We start from the raw sequence: 12,533 nt of genomic DNA, 5'->3' as shown, positions 1-12,533 counted from the left end.
ATAATTGTTATTTAGTGCCAGCTTTGAGCATGAACATTGTATCAGGATCTCGTTTAATGCGAGATGGCTACTCATTTAAATCTGAGATGGCTACTCATTTAAATCCGAGAATAATGGTTGTTCTATTTATATGAGAGATATGTTTTATGGTCATGCCCCGCTGGTCAATGGTTTATTCTTAATGAATCTCGAACGTGATGTTACACATATTCATAGTGTGAATACCAAAAGATGTAAAGTTGATAACGATAATCCCACATACTTATGGCACTGCCACCTTGGTCACATTGGTGTCAAGCGCATGAAGAAGCTCCATGCAGATGGACTTTTGGAGTCTCTTGATTACGATTCATTTGACACCTGCGAACTATGCCTCATGGGTAAGATGACCAAGACTCCGTTCTCCGGAACAATGGAGCGAGCAACCAACTTATTGGAAATCATACATACTGATGTGTGCGGTCCAATGAGTGTTGAGGCTCGCGGTGGCTATCGTTATGTTCTAACTCTCACTGATGACTTGAGTAGATATGGGTATGTTTACCTAATGAAACACAAGTCTGAAACCTTTGAAAAGTTCAAGGAATTTCAGAGTGAGGTTGAGAATCAACGTGACAGGAAAATAAAGTTCTTACGATCAGATCATGGAGGAGAATATTCCAGTCACGAATTTGGCACACACTTAAGGAAATGTGGAATAGTTTCACAACTCACGCCGCCTGGAACACCTCAGCGAAATGGAGTGTCCGAACGTCGTAATCGCACTCTATTGGATATGGTGCGATCTATGATATCTCTTACCGATCTACCGCTCTCATTTTGGGGCTATGCCTTAGAGACTGCCGCATTCACTTTAAATAGGGCTCCGTCGAAATCCGTTGAGACGACACCGTATGAATTATGGTTTGGGAAGAAACCTAAGCTGTCATTTCTAAAAGTTTGGGGATGCGATGCTTATGTCAAGAAACTTCAACCTGAAAAGCTCGAACCCAAGTCGGAGAAATGCGTCTTCATAGGATACCCTAAGGAAACCATTGGGTATACCTTCTACCTCAGATCCGAAGGCAAAATCTTCATTGCCAAGAATGGGTCTTTTATGGAGAAAGAGTTTCTCTCGAAAGAAATATGTGGGAGGAAAGTGGAACTTGATGAGGTGATAGTCACCCCTTCGAACCGGAAAGTAGCGCAGCGCGGGAAAATGTTCCTGTGGTGCCTACACCGACTGGGGAGGAAGTTAATGATGATGATCATGAAGCTTCGGATCAAGTTACTGCTGAACTTCGTAGGTCCACAAGGACACGTTCCGCACCAGAGTGGTACGGCAACCCTGTCCTGGAGACCATGTTGTTAGACAACGGTGAACCTTTGAACTATGAAGAAGCAATGGCGGGCCCAGATTCCGACAAATGGCTAGAAGCCATGAAATCCGAGATAGGATCCATGTATGAAAACGAAGTATGGACTTTGACTGACTTGCCCGATGATCGGCGAGCCATAGAAAACAAATGGATCTTTAAGAAGAAGACAGACGCGGATGGTAATGTGACCATCTATAAGGCTCGACTTGTCGCTAAGGGTTATCGACAAGTTCAAGGGGTTGACTACGATGAGACTTTCTCACCCATAGCGAAGCTGAAGTCCGTCCGAATCATATTAGCAATTGCCGCATTCTATGATTATGAGATATGGCAAATGGACGTCAAAACGGCATTCCTTAACGACTTTCTTAAGGAAGAATTGTATATGATGCAGCCGGAAGGTTTTGTCGATCCTAAGAATGCTGACAAAGTATGCAAGCTCCAGCGCTCAATCTATGGGCTGGTGCAAGCATCTCGGAGTTGGAACATTCGCTTTGATGAGATGATCAAAGCGTTTGGGTTTACACAGACTTATGGAGAAGCCTTTGTTTACAAGAAAGTGAGTGGGAGCTCTGTAGCATTTCTCATATTATATGTGGATGACATACTATTGATGGGAAATGATATAGAATTCTTGGAAAGTATAAAGGCCTATTTGAATAAGTGTTTTTCAATGAAGGACCTTGGAGAAGCTGCTTATATATTAGGCATCAAGATCTATATACGTACCTTGACAAGATATTGAAGAAGTTCAATATGGATCAGTCCAAGAAGGGGTTCTTGCCTGTATTGCAAGGTGTGCAATTGAGCACGGCTCAATGCCCGATCACGGCAGAAGATAGAGAAAAGATGAGTGTCATCCCCTATGCCTCGGCCATAGGGTCTATTATGTATGCCATGTTGTGTACCAGACCTGATGTAAACCTTGCCGTAAGTTTGGTAGGAAGGTACCAAAGTAATCCCGGCATGGAACACTGGACAGCGGTCAAGAATGTCCTGAAGTACCTGAAAAGGACTAAGGATATGTTTCTCGTATATGGAGGTGACGAAGAGCTCGTCGTAAAGGGTTACGTCGACGCTAGCTTCGACACAGATCTGGATGACTCTAAGTCACAAACCGGATACATGTATATTTTGAATGGAGGGGCAGTAAGGTAGTGCAGTTGCAAGCAAAGCGTCGTGGCGGGTTCTACATGTGAAGCGGAGTACATGGCGGCCTCAGAGGCAGCGCAAGAAGCAATCTGGATGAAGGAGTTCATTACTGACCTAGGGGTGATTCCCAATGCGTCGGGCCCGATGACTCTCTTCTGTGACAACACTGGAGCTATTGCCCTTGCCAAGGAGCCCAGGTTTCACAGGAAGACCAGGCATATCAAGCGTCGCTTCAACTCCATTCGTGAAAGTGTTCAAAATGGAGACATAGATATTTGTAAAGTACATATGGACATGAATGTAGCAGATCTGTTGACTAAACCTCTCCCTAGAGCAAAACATGATCAACACCAGAACTCTATGGGTGTTCGATTCATCACAATGTAACTAGATTATTGACTCTAGTGCAAGTGGGAGACTGTTGGAAATATGCCCTAGAGGCAATAATAAAATGGTTATTATTATATTTCCTTGTTCATGATAATTGTCTATTGTTCATCCTATAATTGTGTTATCCGGAAATCGTAATACATGTGTGAATACATAGACCACAACATGTCCCTAGTGAGCCTCTAGTTGACTAGCTCGTTGATCAACTGATAGTCATGGTTTCCTGACTATGGACATTGGATGCCATTGATAACGGGATCACATCATTAGGAGAATGATGTGATGGACAAGACCCAATCCTAAGCATAGCGCAAAGATCGTGTAGTTCGTTTGCTAGAGCTTTTCCAATGTCAAGTATCTTTTCCTTAGACCATGAGATCGTGTAACTCCCGGATGCCGTAGGAGTGCTTTGGGTGTACCAAACGTCACAACGTAACTGGGTGACTATAAAGGTACACTACATGTATCTCTGAAAGTGTCTGTTGGGTTGACACGGATCCAGACTGGGATTTGTCACTCCATATGACGGAGAGGTATCTCTGGGCCCACTCGGTAATGCATCATCATAATGAGCTCAATGTGACTAAGGAGTTAGCCATGGGATCATGCATTACGGTACGAGTAAAGAGACTTGCCGGTAACGAGATTGAACAAGGTATTGGGATACCGACGATCGAATCTCGGGCAAGTAACATACCGATTGACAAAGGGAATTTATACGGGATTGATTGAATCCTCGACATCGTGGTTCATCCGATGAGATCATCGTGGAACATGTGGGAGCCAACATGGGTATCCAGATCCCGCTATTGGTTATTGACCGGAGAGTCATCTCGGTCATGTCTGCATGTCTCCCGAACCCGTAGGGTCTACACACTTAAGGTTCGGTGACGCTAGGGTTGTAGAGATATTAGTATGCGGAAACCCGAAAGTTGTTCGGAGTCCCGGATGAGATCCCGGACATCACGAGGAGTTCCGGAATGGTTCGGAGGTGAAGAATTATATATAGGAAGTCCAGTTTCGGCCACCGGGAAAGTTTCGGGGGTTATCGGTATTGTACCGGGACCACCGGAAGGGTCCCGGGGGTCCACCGGGTGGGGCCACCTATCCCGGAGGGCCCCATGGGCTGAAGTGGGAGGGTAAACAGCCCCTGGTGGGCTGGTGCGCCCCCCCTTGGGCCTCCCCCCCACCCCTAGGGTTTCCAACCCTAGGCGCTGCGCTATCGGATGAACCACGATGTCGAGGATTCAATCAATCCCGTATACAATTCCTTTGTCAATCGGTATGTTACTTGCCCGAGATTCGATCGTCGGTATCCCAATACCTTGTTCAATCTCGTTACCAGCAAGTCTCTTTACTCGTACCGTAATGCATGATCCCGTGGCGAACTCCTTAGTCACATTGAGCTCATTATGATGATGCATTACCGAGTGGGCCCAGAGATACCTCTCCGTCATACGGAGTGACAAATCCCAGTCTTGATCCGTGTCAACCCAAAAGACACTTTTAGAGATACCTGTAGTGTACCTTTATATTCACCCAGTTACGTTGTGACGTTTGGTACACCCAAAGCACTCCTACGGCATCCGGGAGTTACACGATCTCATGGTCTAAGGAAAAGATACTTGACATTGGAAAAGCTCTAGCAAACGAACTACACGATCTTTGGGCTATGCTTAGGATTGGGTCTTGTCCATCACATCATTCTCCTAATGATGTGATCCCGTTATCAATGACATCCAATGTCCATAGTCAGGAAACCATGACTATCTGTTGATCAACGAGCTAGTCAACTAGAGGCTTACTAGGGACACGTTGTGGGCTATGTATTCACACATGTATTATGATTTCCGGATAACACAATTATAGCATGAACAATAGACAATTATCATGAACAAGGAAATATAATAATAACCATTTTATTATTGCCTCTAGGGCATATTTCCAACAACCCCTTGGCCGCCGCCCCCCCCCCTCAGATGGGATCTCCAGGGGGCCGGCGCCCCCCAAGACCCCTATATATAGTGGGGGGGGGAGGGAGGGCAGCAGTACCCTAGCCCCTGGCGCCTCCCTCTCCCTCCCGTGACACTTCTCCCTCCCGTTTGCGCTTGGCGAAGCCCTGCCGGGATCCCCCGCTACTTCCACCACCACGCCGTCGTGCTGCTGGATCTCCATCAACCTCTCCTTCCCCCTTGCTGGATCAAGAAGGAGGAGACGTCGCTGCTCCGTACGTGTGTTGAACGCGGAGGCGCCGTCCGTTCGGCGCTCGGTCATCGGTGATTTGGATCACGACGAGTACGACTCCATCAACCCCGTTCACTTGAACGCTTCCGCTCGCGATCTACAAGGGTATGTAGATGCACTCCTTCCCTCTCGTTGCTAGTAAACTCCATAGATGGATCTTGGTGATGCGTAGAAAATTTTAAAATTCTGCAACGATCCCCAACACATATTTCTATTCGATGCCATTGACGGGTTCATCATTGATGACACGAATTTCAATCGGTAGGCCAACTTGCCGATCACATCTCTATGTGATTCTTGTTCATTTTTCGATGGGCGTGTTCCGAGCTCAGGACTCTCCTGCCTGAACGTCAAAGACAACCAAGTGATCTTGCTGCGAGGTCTGACCTCACCCGCCTCATTCCTCTCGATTCGTTCGTGCTCATGTGTACATGGCGCACCCCGAAAAGATACGAATTTCAGACGGTGCTACACTTGGGTGAACACTAACTACTTTGATATTTTAAGTGAGAGATCACCCTAATAAAAAGCGACTACCGCGCAATCAAGAAGGGTGCATCATAAGGGATAAACATCTCAGGCAATTCATAATAGCATGATATGGTATAGCCCTTTCTGACGGAGAAGTCTTTCATTTCTTCGTCTTCAGCATTCGCGTCGGTGTTCACCTTCACGAAGATTGCCACCACCCTATCGATGCACCAGATAATATTGCTATCTCTATAGCTAATAAAATAAGTGCATTACTTAAGGTTGACACGCAGGTCATTAAAGTGACAATAAGATGGCTCCACCATCATGCCGAATCATGACACACAGGTCACGTTAATTACATCATATAGTCATCTCATACATAATCAAATTGAATATGAGCATTGCTATACCACATCACATGCACATCCTGCAAAACCAAGTTAGACGCCTCTAATTGGTTTATGCAAAATTTTATTTTACGTGGCTTCTAAGGTTTTGACTTAAACCGCAGCTACCAACGTTTTATCATCAAGTATGATTATTCAAGTTGCTAGATTAACATCTCGGGGTGTATGAAACACGAGATAATTAAATCTCGAGCCCCATACTAAACTTCGTCATACGCATGACCCCCGTGCAGATCATATCTGCAATGCCCTTTCATCTGCGAATTTCATCTTTCTTTTGACTACGGCAGAACCCAAAGAACTGATAGCACTTCCATGATCAATCAGGATCACGGATTGCCAGAACTTTGTCAAATTCCACCATGCTGTCTCGAGATTGAGCACACGCAAATTCTAGGGAAGCAACAAGAACGTCGGGTAACAAATTTCATCTGTCACCCGCATCAATAATTTTCAGCAATAGATCTCATCTACTACCTAATTATATTATGCAATATCCATACATCTCCATGTATTCTAGATCGAAACGTGCATCTATGCATAGCACGGCTCTTGATGCCACTGTAGGGTAACGCAGCAGAAAACAAAAAAATTTCAACCTACGCACCAGCCCACGACCACTATGGAGACTGCATACATGGTTTGATCTTTTTCGTTACCGACTCATAGCGCAGCGGGAAGTAGAGTCGATGATGATCGGCGGTGCAGATCCCCGCAGCTAGGATTTACAACCTCCCAACCGCGAGGATGTATACCATCATCTGCTACTCAGACCGCCCTCCGGGAGGCGGTCGAACAGCCCCACCCGGACGGTGTCGCGGACAGCCCTTCGGGAGGACCTTCGAAACTCGAACAGTCACTCGGACAGCCCTTCGGGAGGACCTTCGAAACTCGGACGGTCACACGGACAGCCCTTCGGGAGGCACTCATGAACTAAGACCGAAACTTCGATCTCTCTACAGAGTTGCACACATACGGTGTCATCTATCCGGCAGGGCTTCGCCGTCCAGAACTAGTTCCTGCCGGAACCCAGACAGCCTTTCAGCTCTACGAAACTATTTCGCGGGGAGGGAGAGAGAAGCCAGATCATTGCATGGCACTTGTATTTGAGAAGGGATGAGTGTGGAGGGCTGCCCCTCCACCTCTATTTATAGGAAATCCCAAGGGGTAGGGTAGTTTCACACAAAAACCCAAAATGCACATGAATGAAGTCGTTCCACAAGGACCGGGGCCCAAAAAATGGCTCCTATCCATCCATGTCATCCCCAAGATCTTTTGGAGCAAAGCCCCAAAAGGTGGCTTTCCATAAAGTAACCATAAAGCTGATTTTCACTATTCACGACGACATTTTTCAGCGTCTGATCGAACTGAAAATATTTATGTGGGCTAAGAACATTTCCAGTACCCACTAAAATGATATTCAACGCGTTCCGAAACATTTCCGGTTTTAGTCATTTTCATCTGCGAAACGCATCTGAAGTGGCTCCGGCAGCTCCGGAACATTTCCGGTTTTTATCTCAGAAAATTCCAAAAAGCTTCCAGAATGATTCTGGCATCCTCCAAGAATTATCAGGCATGTGCCGAAACCAATTTGACTTAATGGTGTATCCCGAAACAACTTTTCGGTATCATCAAAACTTATCCGATGACCTCTCTCTGCGGTACGATTCCGCTGTCCGAAACTTTTCGGTGTCCGAAACTTTTTCGGTGATTTTCTCTCAGACTCCCTGTCTAGTATTCAGCAGATAGATGACCCTTAAGCGTGTGACCCTATAGGTTCGGTGAAGTATAGACATGACCCGGAACCCCTTCCGATCAATGATCAACATCGGAGCCGTGGACACCCATATTGACCCCTATACCCACACGAATAAATATTCGAGTGAACCTCCAGTTGCCGTGTGCTATTCCTGTTGCTTCGCGATATGTTACAAATACCCGAGGTGAGACATGTTGGCATTCCCGTGGATCAACAACTTGTCCACTATGCTAGTTACCTCGTTACCGGTTTTGTACTCTATTCTCGTTTCATGTTCCGCCATCCCCGTGATCAAATCACAAAGTGTCTGGCCAGACGATGATGGACACCGTAACACCGAGAGGGCCCGAGTATATCTCTCCATCGTCGGAGGAGCAAATCCCAATCTCGAGCTATCAAGTTACTTAACATACTTTCCCATGAACCCGTAAGCCGCCGTAATAGCCATCCAGTTACGGATGACGTTTAACAAACCCCAAAGTTCATGAAGCAAGCATGAAGAAACTCGATAATCTCATGGTCTAAGGAATTATGCAAACATTAACTATCTCTGTGTTATAAACCATTAACTTGTGACGAATGTATCTCATAGCATAACATCAATCCGGGTCGATTCAACACAAATGTTCTCTTAACATTGTGCCCTCAAAGTTGCTGGCATAGATATGCCCATGATCAGGAAAAGAGAACCATCATGCAACACTTGAGCTAGTCTTAGAGGCCAGACTAGGAATACTTCTTACCGTTTATTATTCCACACGTGCATATGAGTCTTCCTCCGAGCCTCGTGGATATTGCAGACTCGAGAATCATTGCAGTTATAGCATGGAACATAAACATAATATGAACTCGGAGATAAATAATATCATTTATTATTGCCTCTAGGGCATATCGCCTACAGACTCCCACTTGCACTAGAGTCAATAATCTAGTTAATGCTAATGCACTTTACACCTATGGCATACTGGTGTAAAAAATGCTTCGCATGTGGTATAGCCTGATGTCCATCGGATCTGACAACTTCAGCTCCATGTGTATCTCTGCATATCCTCATTTTCATGCTTTCACAAAATTCATATTTTGTGTGGACTTGGCTTTGTATATATGTGAATCATTGGTCGAAACCTGATTCCTCAGACTGAGTTATGGAGCAACTATCTGCAATAGTGTCCCATTGACCAAAGCCTTCTTGGAACCATACTAAGTTCATGAATGAACTATATGATTCAACATCTTTGTCTTTGTCGCTTCTAAAGCGGCCACATACTTCGCCTCTGTTATAGAATTCAACACAGTAACTTGTTTGGAACAATTTCCAACTAACGTGCCACCATATTGTGTATTACACAAAACCCTTAACTTAAATCGAAAATCGCATGGAGAAAAGATGAAGATTACATCGATGTAACATTTTACAATGAACTCTTCATGATCTCCGCTTGCGAGAAAACATATCATCAATACTTACTCTAGTACTCAATGACATCTTTCACTGTTGTCCCATGATCAGTACTTTGATCACATTAGTATCCATACTCGCAACACCTTGGGAGTATCGGACGTATCTGGTTGTTTTACATACCATGGAATACATGATTAATCCAAACACAAAAGTGTGTGGAATCTGCATCATGTATTTTGCTCATCAGTGTTTTGGGACACCGAGTCTTGAAAAAAACTCTTCCATGTGACTCCGGCAAGAATCACTCCCTGGCGGTTTTAAATGCTAAAAGGTTTTAGCACCTTGTCAATATGTATTCATTGCTTAGCCCTATTAGGTAAATCTATCTCCATAGATCATTATGCCTAATATTGAGGCTATTTAGCCTAAGCACTTCATCAAAAAACTATTTTCAAATGAAGTCCTAATTCGTGTCAAGAAATTTATTTCCAATTAACAATGTGTCAAGCACACAAGGTTTTTAGAAATATTATTACGCTCCCACTTACTTTCTTGAATTACAAGCATCTTCGTTACCCATTGATGAAGTCAAACCCCTTTGACCATTTCATCAAAGCACGAAGATTCCAACTCCATTTTGCTCTCTTCTGTCCATCGCTGGAACTCTGAAGTTTGCACCCTTACTAGCATCCTCTGGATAGACAAAATGCCTTGGACTATAACACATGCAAGTCCTTGGTTTCATTTCCATCAGATGGAAATCCTATTGTCATCCATGTTTCATATCTCATGATTGAAATATGTATTAATTGCTAGTTCAACCCGAACCGACTTTAAGCATCGCTACGATGAAAACAACCTCATCGTAGTCAACTCTTGAACTTGTTATTTCAACAAGTCGAGCTTTATGGATAAAACATTTTTATCCGTATCAGTTTTAAGTTCCATAAATATTCGTTAGACTCTAAGTCTTCCGAAAGGTGTATCAAGGTCTTAATCTTGAATCACTTATATGGAAACTAACTCGGGTTGTATTGGCATTTAGCCAATTCCGGAGTCAGGGCCCATCAACGCTTCCTTGTGTATCGTAGGTATAATGCTGTCTAACAACAATATCTCGTTTGCGCACCTGAGAGGTTTGCACGAGCCTTGCCTACGTGGTTCAGCTACAAGTTCGACCGAAGTTCATACATTTTATTGTAGAGACTTCCGTATCAGTCGCAGTAGGAAACTCTGGAATTACTTCCAAGGTCTCTTTCCTTTGATCTGATGACGAAGATACTGTTTATATCGTCGAGTTGCACTATTCTCCCACTCACCTTTTTGAAAGAACCATTCTCTTTAAAAGCACACCGTTTCGCGGCAAAACTATTTGCCTCGGTATAGTGAGGGAGGAATACCCAACATTTTGGTATAACCTACAAAGTAGCACTTGTCTGATTTGGAATAGGTTTGTAACCTTTTACACAAGCCCCATATTCCAAATGTTAAGAAAAGATATAACATGGTTGGGCGTACCATACCATGGCTTCATTTCAACAGACCCGATGTAGCTCTTTTCACTGTAAAAGCTGCAGTCTCTGAAGCATCACTTTAAAAGGGATAATGGCAAATTTATTTATGTCTTCTTTGACCTTACCATGTCATAAATGGTTAGATTACATCTCCACAGATTTTTCACTTGCAGTGGTGTTCCAGGAAGTGCAAGTTATGAAAACCCTTTCACAACTCATCAGACATTCGCTAAACATGTAACTCAAATATTCCTTTGTGCAATCAAATTGCAGAAACATAATTTTCTTGTTACAATAACTTCTACTTCATTTTTGAAAACCTTTCGAATGATTTCAAAAGATCCAGTCTTACGTCTCATCAAGTAAATATCCATATATCTACTTGAGTCATTTCTCAAGATAAATAAATCCACCACTAACAACACTTATCGGATTACACACATCAAATGTATGATCACTAATAAGTTTGTTGTTCGTTCCTTATGGCCTGTGAACGGTATTTTAGTCACTTCACTTTTTGGAGGAAAGTTGCAAGTGTCAGATGATTCAAAACCAAAAAGACTTCAAAATCCATCATAATGGAATTTTCCATGCGGGTTTCTCCAATGTGACCAAATGTAGTGCCACACTTGTGTGGTATTCTTTTAGTCTTGCGACATTTAGCGTCAGTGTTATGGATGTATCATATTACCATCAATATTCATAACATACATCCCATCTTGGATGGAAGCATGGCCCTTCATGTTATTCATAATACTTAACAACAATTGTTTTTTTATGAACAACTCTTTTGCAACAAACATTGTGCAATGGGCTAGAGTGTATGAAACTCTAAAATGAATTATGAAAGTAAACCCGGAGGTATTGTATTATTATCAATATTCATAACATACATCTCATTCATAATGAAAGTATGGCCCTTGTGTTATTCATAACATCGAACATAAAAAGTTCTCTTATGAACAACCTTCTTGCAAGATACCTTATGCAATGGGCTAGAGTTTGTAAAACTCTAAATGAATTATGAAAATAAATACAGATGGCAATACACCGATGGAAGGTATAGTAACATTTACTATGTTCCCTATGTATACCTTAACCTCATCTCTGGCTAGTCTTTTTAGGCCATAGTAGCTCTTACATTGATTCGTAACAGAATGCAATCGAGCGGGTATCTTTGTGATTAACTCACAATACCCAAGATTAGTGATTAACATGTTTAACCATAATTCCCAAGAACTATATCTTTGACCAGCCTACTATACATCAAAAACTTGTATGACATTCATACATGAGCTGGATATTCCAGTCATCTTTCTTTCTGCCTTTATACTTCTAACAGTTTAACTTTTAGTATTTCTCCTACTCACAAAAGAAGCACCCAACTTAAGAGTGGCGTTAGCCCCGGACTTCCTAGGCGTGTAAGTCATACTAACACCCTTTGGACACTTCCTTTCTCTTTAAGTTGTTGTTTTATTCACCTTTCATTATATGACAGGCGTTCTTTTGGATCCCTTTCCCAACAGTCAAATGAATAGTAAACACTTTTACTAATACTTGCAAACAAACATTGCTTTGTTTGTATATGAAGATAATTTTCAGTTCCATGAATATCATATAACTATCCCAACTTTCGAAGTTTGGGTTTCATGGAAGCAAACATATTCCACTTGACCGTAACAGAATTCTAGCTTTTGGATCGAAGGACGAGAGTCACATGATCCATAGCATTAGCGGGAGGATACGGAAAGCATGCGATAGGACAAAGTCCTTCTCGGCACTTTTGAGGACAATCCTCATATTACGTTACCAATCGTAAAGTTTTAACCAAAT

The sequence above is a fragment of the Triticum aestivum genome, chromosome 6D (assembly GCF_018294505.1).
Source record: "Triticum aestivum cultivar Chinese Spring chromosome 6D, IWGSC CS RefSeq v2.1, whole genome shotgun sequence".
Classification (NCBI taxonomy): Eukaryota; Viridiplantae; Streptophyta; class Magnoliopsida; order Poales; family Poaceae; genus Triticum; species Triticum aestivum.
This window is presented reverse-complemented; position numbering follows the sequence as displayed.